Genomic DNA, 12,232 nt, shown 5'->3' on the forward strand with positions numbered 1-12,232 from the left:
GGAAGGATTTATCTGTTTTGTCAGAAGAGGACTGACAGAAACACAGCAAGAACAAGTTAAACCGACATACTGTGGCAGGATGTCTACCCCCTCCCCCCCTCTAGATGCATAAAGAAATAACCTGGGGTAAGAGGTCCAGCAAGGGCTCACCTCTGGTGCCAAAAGGGCTCAGGCCTCAGCTGAGAATCAATATCTTAGTCTGGAGAGCAGATGTGGGAAGAGATAAAGGAAATTTTCTTGACTAAGAGACACTGTTTTACAAACTACGAAAGACACATGAGTTATCACAGAACCAGAAGCCTTCTACACACACACACACACACACACACACACACACACTGAAAGTGTGGGAGACCTCTCCCTGGAGTCTGGAAACAGATTCCATGGTTACTTCTGTGGGGATTGAGGGAAAGGATCTCAATGTGTGCCCCAACAACTGGATGGGAAGATACATTGAATCCTAAGTTAAATTATTTCTTCACTAGCTGTGACATTAATAGGTACCTTTAAACTCACGCTATATACACTTGCTAGTAGTGTCTCTTTTTGTTTTTTTCCTTTGTAGTATTAGTTTGTTGTAAGTCTTATGTCTGTTAATTTTCTGTCTATTAAATAAATAATTTACTTTATAATAGACCACATCAGGCGTTATTAAAGAAATTGTGAATGAGAGTGGGTTTTGGCAGGCTGACCGCCTCAGTAAAGATATTGCCTGTTGCCAAAGGCCTGGGCAAAAGGCAGGACTTATCTGTTGCATTGTGTTTTATTGTCCTTGTTCTCAGTTTGTACTGGTTTCACCTATGTACCCTTGCTTCTCTCCCAAAAATGGTTTGCCCAAGTTACTTCCCTCCTCCCCCATGTCAATACTCCTATTTCTGCAGAAGTCATTCCCCAGTCTCCTCCCTGGACCCCTGTCAATCACTCGACCTCCCTTCCCCTCTTTCCAGAATCTTCCCTCAGAGGTGTCAAGTGATTGGACAGAGGTCAGGGCCCTCCCTTAAGGTACTTCCTAATTGTGATCCTTCATGTCCATCTCCCCGGTTTACACACCCCCCGTTTCCCCCATTGGTTGTTCAATGTATCTTTCCCTTGTTTCCCCCCCCCCCCTTCATAACCTGGTGCAGGGGCTCAGTCTGTGTTCTCTGCATCAGGTTCCCCTGAGGTATGGAGCTCCCCTGAATCCCAAAATAAACCTTGGCCTTATCCCTGCCGAGAGTCAACACTTTCTTCCTCCACCAGTGCCAGCCAGCTTCTCCTCTGGTTTAGGGTTAACAGCCCTAGCCACTCTCTTGTACCCCTGGGCACAGGGGAGTGTTCCCCACAGTCAACTGTGTCAGGCTGGTCAGGCAGTGACCAGACGGTCACTGAGAGGACCTGGTGACACTTATCTAAACCCCACATCCATTCATAACAGATGTCCATCTCACTAGGCATATTTTTTTTTCCCTGTGATAGATTTCCCTGTTCATTTCCAGGTAATTTGAGCAATAAGACTCTTGAATCCCTTTGGAAATTCATGTAGAGAATTCTCAAAGCTTGACAGAAGGCTCACATAGTATGCATCTGTGTGCAAACTTTAAGATAAGAATTTGTCTAACCATTCAGAGTCCGTCCACAAACAACTTCAAAAACTGAGAGATTTAACAAATCAAATTAAAACAGATGATAGATCATGGTTAGACAACTTGTTTGAAGAATAGAGTTTTTCACCTTGACTAAAGGAGCTTTACAAAATAGGTTTATATGCATTGTTATAGTGACAATGTTAGTGATAGTACCTTGTGTACTTCACTGTGCATGACAAACGATGAACAACACCATCAAAGAAGTTTTTTCTGTTCAAGAGAGAGGGAGAAATGGGGGAAATGGATTTGTAGAGAATTCTCAAAACCTGATGGAAGGCTCATATAGTCTGCATCTGTATGCAAACTTTAAGATAACAAATGCTGACTTAGAAATGCTATGGAATGGACAGACACTGCTGAGAGAGAAATGGAACTAGAAACAAGTTTCAAAAGATGGCCTTGTAAATAAGACTAGATACTTTAGAGAAATAGAACTGTGAAAGATACATTGTAGTAGGACCCACGAGGGGCAGTTTTAGATTATTTGCTTTAAAGCATTTACAGCATAGTGTAGCAAAAGCTGATAGGCCAAGGAACATTTATAATGTATTGCAATAAGGAAATATTTGGCTTCTGATTGTGATGGTGTGAATTACAATATCTATATTGTCTCACCATTCACATGAGGCTGAAAATAGAATAAAGGTTTTTAAAATATCTCTCAGTTGCCCCATCTCTGGGTCAGAAAAGGGCATAATCTAGCAATCATGAATACAGGGGAACTGACCACCAATTTATTTACTTATAATGGAAGAGTTCTGGTACCCCTTGAATGGGTGTACTAATGTCCTTGTCCTATGCAGCAGATTTTTTGTAGCAGGGATTTCATGTTGGACCTCTTAATATGAAGAACAAGGTTTTATTTCTACAATAAAGACATTCTACAGCATCTCAAAGATTTCAGTCACTAGAGGGTAACAGAATCACTAGAGGGTAACATGCTCCTAGTCTTAAGTTGACTTAGCATTAGTAGAAAATGTTCATATCTTTATATTAACAGAGCAATTACGGTGACAATGATCAAGCCAATTTGTTCAGCCCTGACAGTGCGAAATCTCTCCTCTGCCTCCAAGGGCAATTAGGGTACTTATACACATCAATTAAATGAGAGAAAGAATAAATCAGTGTCAGTTCCCTAAACCATAGCGCATTTCTTCCATCATCATGAAATAACCTTTTGTATCAACATCCTTTGCATTTATTGGTATCTTTTAGTCCTCAAATCTCCTGCTTTGACCATAGAGAATTCAAAGTCTTAGTTTTGAAAGAAAACACCCTGATTTTCCATCAAGAGCTGTGAGAGCTTGTGTTGGGGTGCACGAGACAGAGAATACTTTGGACCTTATTAGCATAAGAGATTTGATGGACAAAATGCCTTGGCAAAAGCAAACAGAACTTTGAAAATTAGATTTAAACAGCAAGAAGATTTAATCAGACAGGTTTACTGGAAAAAGAAAGTCCTATTAAAATCTGCAAGCAAGAGATGTTGTTATATGCATAAGTTTGTGTATGTGATTTTAACTTAATCATTGTAGTACACATTACTAGTCTTCCTAAGATAGTATTATAAGCACTTGTATCCCGCAATAAAACTGTATTCGGATCACCGAGTCAGTGTCCCCATCTCTCTCCATTGCCGACAAGCTTGTTCATGGCCTGCCCATGTGCCACTTCATGCCAGAAAACACATTTTCTGGGATCCTCTTAAAAACTGTATCCTAAACTGGGGGTTTCTGTTTGTACTGTTCTAGTAGGTGTGAGGAAATGCTGGCAGAGTTTGGAGGCTGCAAAGGCTCTGAGTACCTGAAGATGTGGCACAGTGTAGAATTCACAGGTCTTAAATAAAATCCTGAGATGGTGACACTGAGAGCATTTCACCAAACAAGTCAGTCACAGCTCAGAGACCTCCAAGGAGCCAAACATGAGTATTTACTCCAAATCTATGCAAACTGGAAAGGATTATTTTTTCTTTATTGATTCTTTTACTGAGGGCCTAAGTGTGTGACATATCCTGCTCTTTAATGTCTGCATGTCTCAAGTTCAAAATGAGTGAACAAAACCCTTTTGTGTCTGATGCATTGTGGAAACCCCTTTGAATGTGACACATAAACCTTTTTCTTACTGGGCTGAGCCTCAGACTGAGGGAACCTCATGAAATTTCCTAAAATAAATCAGGATTCTTCAGAATTGCTGGAAAAGCAACCTTGCTTAAGGAAACAAAATAAATACAGAATTTAGAAGGAAAAAAAGAAAAGAGGCCAGATTCTAATGAACCTGTGTTTATTGAAATGTATGCATTTGATTTCTGTAGGAGCAGCAGTTTGCTCAGAATAGACCTGATTAATTAACAATAATGATATTTTGGCACACTCCTCCAAAGTCCCAGACGAGCAGTCCATGCAATTACCACTGCAAAATCCTCATAAATACATGGCTTCATTTACTCTATTTAATAAAAAGGCTGTAGAGATCTAATGGATTGTGGGGGCCCTTTATGCAGAAGATGGCTCATGATTAAGCACTAAAGTGCCATGGACAAAGAATATGACTTCACAGAAGTCCATGGCAAAATTCCATCCATTTCTGTAGGATGAAGTTTCACTTTTGATGGTCAGTGAAGGTGGGAACTTTTGCACTGTGGCAGCTTTGTGCCAGCACCTGATCAGGGAACACTTCTGTTACATCTTGTGGCGACCTTTAGCTGGAAGCACCTGCAGCCTTGAGAAGTGAATTTGCAAATCACTTCTGCTTGGATTTTGATTGAAATTCTGTGAGTGCTTTAACTTGCAGCCTGGAGAAACAACAAAGTAAAAGAGAAAACAAACCTGAGTAATGGAATTGAAGTGATGAAAGAGGGGAAAACTTCTGGCTATTGTAAGGAAGTTTTTGGGTTCTTTTTTTTTTTCAACAGGCTGCTAAGGGTTAGTCACTGGCACTACTAACCACAGGTGGAAAACATAAATTATTACAAGACTTCTTAATAGTACAAACAATTTCTAGGCTTGTGTCGTGGTTTAAGATGGCTCGGTTTTTTAGTTAGGGAGAAATCCATCAACCACAGAAATTATTTTCTTAGATGAGCTGCTAAGAGTTCTGCCAGACCCACCAGAACGAATCAGCTGGCTAGTTTTCAATATTGACACCCTGTTAAACCACTTAAGAAAGCTGAACATGCCTCTGTAAAATAACATTTAAAGACAAACAAAATCTGGGAAAAACTCTCTTGCTTCTGGCTGTTGAACAGGTAACTGGGAGCTTGAGCAGCCCAGGGCTAGCCGGGCTGGGACCGGCTCCACTGCACAGCTCGCATGGCCTGGCAAGGCTGGGCTGGGCCCTGACCCCTGTGTCCTGGCCAGGTCAGCCCATGGCCCGGCTTGGCTGAGATTCAACCACAGCTCAGCCGGCGGGCTGGGCCGGCTCTCCTGGAGCTTCAGCCAGGGCCAAGCAGGTCCCCCTGAGCTACCGAGCCATCCTGTTGAGACTATCCTGGTGCCACGACAAATCATGTCGCTAAGAACAGAGGTGGCCCTGCAGCCCCACACAGAGGAGCAGCCCTGCGGCTGGAATTGAACGTGGCAGGGGCCAGAAAACAGCCATGCAGCCAGACTGGCTGCTGCCCAGCAGAGATCACATGACTATCTGCAAACCCAGGCGAGATGTTAACTCTTTCAGTGCACAGACATTAATTCTGTCAAAAGTAAGAGAAAAGGAAAGGGTGAAGACACGTAAAGAAAACAACTTGGAGACCCTGAGGTCAGTGAAGGAGTCAAATCCTAGATGGGAGAAGAGTGAGGAGATGCTTTAGCCTTGGGCTGAAATTCTTTTGTAAAGCCATGGTGATGGACTATGATACACTAAAATATCCCTGTAATTTATGAAAAGCATGGGAGGATGGTGTGTTCAAACTGTAGATATGAACAAAGGCACCCGTGCTGAAGCAAGCAAATGTTGAAATAACTGTGATCCAATGAGAAGCTTGAACACAGAGAGATAGGAGTGATGAAGACTCTTTGTCCCCAGAAATGAAGATAATCTCAGAGACAGATGAAGAGAACCTTTCTTCTGAACAGCTCATCCTTAAACTTATACTCCATTAGTATAAAGACTGAGCCCCAAAACAATTATGGGAAAAGCTGTTAGTCGAGGGGATTGCCTTCACATGGCAATCATATTTCCATCTCCCGGTTGGCAGATTTGCTGTGACATTGAAGCCACGAGAGAACTGTTTCTTGTGGAAAAAGTCTCCATGGCATGGCAAAACAGACTCCTTTCCCTAAGCAAACAGAAGAGAGATCATTTTAGAGGTGGTAAACTAGCTGAAAATTCCAGATTTTGTCACTTTATGTTGTCAGTAGGAAAAGAAAGAGGCGGTGGGGGGAGGAAAAGTGTTCTGAAAGTTTATTTAGTTCTTATTATTCTCCTTTTAGTTCTGCTGATAAAATTTGTATTATACTCTTTAAAGTTTTGAGCCTGCTTTTGCCCTTCTCCTAATCCTTATCTCACAGCAGTAAATGAGTAAATAATTTTAGTGAGTGCACTGGCATTTGGCCAGTGCTCAACCCACCACAGCTTGGAAGTCTATTTAGGAGTATTAAGTGTGTACAGTGTGATCTGTGCTCCCTAACATGAACATAATGCTGTTGTTTCATTGATCTTTTTATCCTGGATAAATCGGAGCACCTCACCTCTGTGCCTCACCTCAACCCATCTCTGCCTGAGAGAATGAGATTGAAACTGTCCTGTAAATATGTAGCAGTGACAGAGGAATGGCCAGGATTTCCTCTGCCCACTCTTTCCCCAAATCCAGGTTTCCTCCCCTGCCAGGCTCCTGCTTCAGGCTGTGACCATTCAGAGTCTGGGCCATTTTTGCAGCAGTAATTTGGGATGGACAATGCTGTTGCTCTGCATTGCTCAGATAAAGCCCCATTTATTTCCCATCTCATTGGCTGTGAGGGATAATTAGAACCTAGTCCTAGGCTCTGAGGGATAATTGGAATATAGTCCTACAGTTTGGCTCTTTATAAATAGCAGCCAGAGTGGAGAATTTTGCCTTTTGAATTATATTCATGCTCATGTCTGAATTATATTGAATGTTTTGATACCCTCCCGGTGTGTTGTAACTGCACCAGCAGGGAGCTGCCAACTCTGTCATCTGATGATTGACATCTGATTTTATACTGTGGGATTAGATCATGGAAAAATCAGAGAGCCCAAGATATCCAAGACTAACACCTTCAAAATGCTCCTGGCATTCCTTTTACGTAACCACAAATATTCTTATTGATATTTTAACTGACTTTCAGGAACAATGCAATATTAATTAATATTTTGCCTAAAGAATGTTCCAATGAATATTTGATGCCATGACTTCTTCACCTCTGGATCATGACAAAGTAAGGAAGAGGACCCTGTGACAGGACAAAATTTTTCATTCTCTCAGGGGGGAAAGCAATAAATAAGGGGGTAAGAAATCAAATTTAGAGGCTGCTAACGAAGAAAATCATGGACCCTCTTTGGAGCTGTAAAGAGCTATAAACCAAGGCAGGATAGCGGTGTGGACATCATTGATATAATTTTCTGTCTGAATTTTGCCTTGATGCATTGCTCATTGTGTTGTTGCTGTGCTATGTAATAAAAATTCCATCTCATGCTTCAGCACAGTTCACAGTCCAGCACAAATTGTACACAAACATGCTGAGACAGGCAGCAGAGAAGAGAAAGGGAAGCAGAGTGATACTATAAAAAAAGCTATTTTTTTAAAAGTGGTATTGATCCTCTCCCTCTGAATTCCTACACGTAACTTGCTCAGGCTCCCTCTTCAAATGTTTATGCCATTAATATATGTGTCTGGAATATTTACTACCAGTTTGTGACAGTTCAAGGCAGTGAAAGCAATGAGCAATATGGTGTGGCCCCAGACTTGACAACAAACTAATCACTTGTGACTGCAAGGCGAGCGAGGGTGTTAATTATTCCCAGTATTAATTTTGACCTCTCTGTGGGGAGATTGTAATAAACCCTGCTCTGACCTCACTGTCTTTGAAGAAGAAAGGCTTTTAGAGGCTAATTCTTCAGCTGCAAAACTTTCTGAGTGCTTCATGCATCATCAGATAATCATTGGTATCCACCAGGATAAAGGATGTTGATTAATTGATTAAATCTTACTAATAGTGCTCTGATACTTACAAAAATGCATATTGAAGAGGAGAACTTCATCAAGATAATCTTCGATACCACATTTAATCTGTTCTATCTGCCCAGGAATGATGAAGACTTCCTAACAAATCCTGCTGCGATGGTGGGGATTTGATATTTGGCAATTCTACAGCTCAGCCATCTCTCAGCATTTACCCTGGTGCGTATGTGCTCGTCATGGTGACATGTCCTGCTCCTGGAGTCTAAAATGAGTAAGATCCTATTAGCAGTGGGAACTGAGCATGAGGGGGGAGAGAATTGGAAGCCTTCCAGTCATGCTAATAATACTTTTTACTTGGAGATAATAACAGTCCAGTTATGTTAATTTTTTGCTTGGCACATTCAGTGTGCCACTGACAATGATGGCCCATAAGTGTTTTTATGAGGGCTTAATGCACACTCTGGGGTTTTGCAAAGCAATTGTCAGAGTTAAATGGAGGACAAATCAGATGGTTAATCAGCATGTGAATGCATGAGGAGCCATGTCTGCAGGCCAGGCACTGGTATTTTTAAACCCCTGGGGAGCTCTGCCACCAGATGGGCTTCTTTTTTTTTTGAGCTATGAGTCCTCCTCCAAACGGCTTGGTTTGGGCCTTACACAACCTCTAGTAATTTTGTGAATACCCTTCTGTAACTGCTCAGCCTGGCTCTTCATTTTTAGGTAGGATCAATCAATACTAAGAAAGTTAAGGCAAATCCTGTGAGTTTGCCAGGTTTAGATGGAGCTTGGACCTGATGGGGATATTTGGCCTTGTTTTACCTGTCCTGACCCTTGGGATACATTAGGAATAGTTCAGAATGAGATGTTCTAGCCCTGGAAGTGTCCAAGGCCAGGCTGGATGGGGCTTGGAGCAACCTGGGATAGTAGAAGGTATTCCTGCCCATGGAATGAGATGATCCTCAAGCCCCTTTCTAATCAAAACCATTCCATGATTCTAAGTATTTAAAGATGCAAGCTCACTGATTTTGGGTGTTAAACACCTGGATATGAATGCAGTTTTTACATCCCTTTGTGAGCCTGGATTTTTAACCTCCAGTTAATTCCCAGAAGTAAATAAACAATTTCACAGCTTTCGGTTATTTGAAAACTGCTAAGTGGGTTTTTGTAGTATTCAATTTAAACTTGACCAAAGCATATATCAAAAGATAGGATGTTAGAAGGAAGTTGAAGGTGAATACATCTTTCATTCATTAATTTTTTCCCTAATGTTTTTTTCTCTAATGTGTTTTTTGTCCCTGCTCCTAAATAAATAGGGGAGACAATTTCCATTAAAAGTGGATGAGCTAGAAGGCTGAGTGGAGGGTTTTCTACTGAGAAATCTAAATTCCTTAGTCTTCCAAATCACTGCCGAAGTGCTAATTTGTCTCATGTTCCACCTCCACAACCACATTATCTGCTAAAACATCTGCAATGACTTTATTATTAATAGGCAATGTCATAATTTTCCTCTAGAAAACTTCCCCAGGGCTTCATCTATACTCTGAGCAAGACAATAATATTTACTCGCACTAAAATAATCTTGTCAAGAATTTTGACATTTCTTCTGACCATTAATTAAGCTTGAAAAGCACTTACCAGCACTACTATTAGCACTTCATGCCTGACTAAACCTATGGAGAAAGAACTGAAGAGAGCAATTCAATATATTGTAAAATAAATGTGCAGCAAGGAGAACACGATACAGAAGCATGAATACAACCAACAGAAAACTTATTTTTCTACTTTGATCAAGAACTACAGGCTTCTGGTAAATATCCAGAGTATGTTTTGCTATATACATGCATAGTGACAATGCATACGTGGTGTGCATTGTACAATTGTACAATTTTTTATATACTTTAAATGCACCACAGCATCATCCCAGTTATTGTTTTTTCCATTGAAATAATTACTGGAGCAGGACTTCAGCATCTCATGTAAACATCACAAGCACTCATGCTTCTTTCTGGTATACTGAAGGATTTCCCCCCTCTTTTCTTTGTTTTCTCTGTTTCCCCTTTCGCTCAGGAATACCTTTTCTCTTTGATGTGCTATGTTTGTTCCCACAAAGAGTTTGGGTTCTGAGAATCTGACATTTTCCAACAGAAACCCATTCCATGAGAAAATCTCCAAGCTAATAATTTCTCTAACTACAACCAGTTTGCGTCGCATGGGCCCAGGTCCAGCAGCAATCACACAAATATCAACACAACTTCACAAGCTCTTCCAGCCCACCTCACTCCTGTAGCCATGGTTTATATAAAATTTAATACAGAGAGACATTTCTACCTTTTTCTGGGGTACTACAGTGCTGTCCCTCTGTGGCCACCAATGGCTGCCTGATAGATTTAAATCTAAAATGTGATTTAAAATTAAATTTTAAATGAAACTTAAAATTTAATTTCAAATAAAATTTAAAATTTAATCTAAAAATACATTTATTATAAACTTCCCTCCCAATGGATACAGGTATAAAGAGACCTCTCTGCAAACGCAACATGGAAAAGGTGTTCTTTTTTTTACTGACAGTTCCTGCCAACTTTCTTCCTCTGGTCCCAGGTTTAATGTCATTTGATGACTATGGGGAAAGATAAGGATTTGAGAACTGTAGGTGTCTTTGGCTCATTCCAAATGACAAAAAGAACAGAAGGAAAATAACGTTTGGAAGTAAAAATTCTTACTGAAAGAAATATTTAAAACAAGTGGGATAAATTTCAAGTGGATTCTTGGGCACAACTACTGACTTTATTGGAAGCAGTTTGTTTTATAGCTTGCACTGACTCTTGAGTGTCCTGGAACGTTCTTTGTTTTCTCATTGTCAGTGTGCATTGTAGCAAAATCATGCTGGAGTTTGCTCTTCCCCAGCAGACACCCCCACTACAGGGAGAAAATTTTAAAAAAGGCAGAAATTCCCATCAGTTCAGAGCAAATGCTTTCCTCTGTATTTGCAAAACAAAAGCATTGTCTGTGAATTCTCAACACAAGGTTCTGAGAATGAAAAATTATGTATTACACATACAAAAGTCAGCCAAAATGACAGCAGCTTCTGTTACATTTCTTTTGTCAGAGAGAAAAACTTGTCTAAATTTTATTAGGAAATGAAAAACAAATACCAAAGTGGCATTTCTTTTAGAGTTGAATTGTAAATGGAGTTAAATATATTGAAAATATAAATATGGTTTGATTGATGTGTATTATATCTCTCTATTTATCTGTATTTCCCTATTCACATCACATTTTGTTCTGATTTTGACCTGGGTTCTTTTCTTAATGCTCAATATTTTTTTAGGGAAAAGACGCCCACCCTCCCAAGCTGTCATCTTCAAATCCAATAGGAGAACTGTCTCCTTCTGATCAACCTGATGATCGCCACAGACCTCTCCATCTGGGCTGCAGTTCTGACAAATATTCGTGTGTGAAGTAGACTTGAAACATTTGAAATTCTCAGAAAAAAAGAAATGCAAATACTTTGGTAGACAAAGCCAGCTTAGGTACAGGCAGAATTTTAACAAAGAATGGGGTGACTACACACTCCTGTACTAAAAATAGAAATACTTCTTCAAACCTTTATTTAGCTTTCCTAGTGCGAAACTGGAGTAGGAAAGGAGCCGTGTTATCAATCAGTCTTAGGGCTCTCACCCAGCTGGAACAGGACATGTTGTGCACTATATATTTATATTTACCCATTTCAAAAGGCTGTAGATTCATTTTTTCCCCTGACATGAGAAATATTGGTGGAAGCACTGAAGGATTAGACAGTGGCTGTGATTTGCCTGCTAAAGTAAACATGAGCCAATACTGTAACCAGATCACATTCTTGCGGTGGGGTGAAGAGACTTTAATTCTCAGCCACACTGAGAAGAAGCAAAAAGTGCACCAGGAAATAGGCTGAGCTTTCTTTAGTGTGGGAATGAAAACATGGAACAAAAGGGGACATTTGGCCTCATTTAACATGCCTTGATCCTTGGGATACATCAGGAATAGTTCAGGATGAGATGCCCCATCCCTGGAAGTGTTCAGGTTGGATGCTGCTTGAAGCAACCTGGGGTGGTGGAAGGTGGGGCAGGGGTGGGACTGGATGGGCTTTAAGGTCCTTCCTACCCAAATCATTCTGGAATTGTAAGGATTTTGCAGACAAGAAATAAAATTGATTTCTCCATTTTAGAGAGATCAGCGCTGTCCTGCCCAAGCAATCTCTGCACTGAGATTGTGTGGTGGCACTTCCAGGCAGGACTGGAGTCCCAGTAGTGAGCAAATGGCAAAAGACCCTCCCACTACAAAAAAACTTCACTATGGCAAGTACAGGGAGGGAGGAGAACTGCCCTGTCAGGTACCCTGTGCTGACTGAGGTGTGAGGAGCAGAAATGTCACAGATCTGGGCTGAGGTCACCCAGGCAGCTTTCAGCAGACACATCCCTGGAGTCCAAACATT

General features: G+C 40.8%; 1 long non-coding RNA gene across 1 annotated transcript; it reads left to right on the forward strand.

The window, feature by feature from the left end:
- The first annotated feature begins 1,133 nt into the window (after positions 1-1,133).
- Positions 1,134-11,832, forward strand: LOC135287225 (uncharacterized). Its single transcript, XR_010351041.1, has 3 exons — positions 1,134-1,162; positions 7,887-7,980; positions 11,090-11,832. It is a non-coding gene; the product is annotated as an uncharacterized LOC135287225 (long non-coding RNA).
- The last annotated feature ends 400 nt before the right edge of the window (positions 11,833-12,232 follow it).

Source organism: Passer domesticus, chromosome 28 (genome assembly GCF_036417665.1).
Source record: "Passer domesticus isolate bPasDom1 chromosome 28, bPasDom1.hap1, whole genome shotgun sequence".
Classification (NCBI taxonomy): Eukaryota; Metazoa; Chordata; class Aves; order Passeriformes; family Passeridae; genus Passer; species Passer domesticus.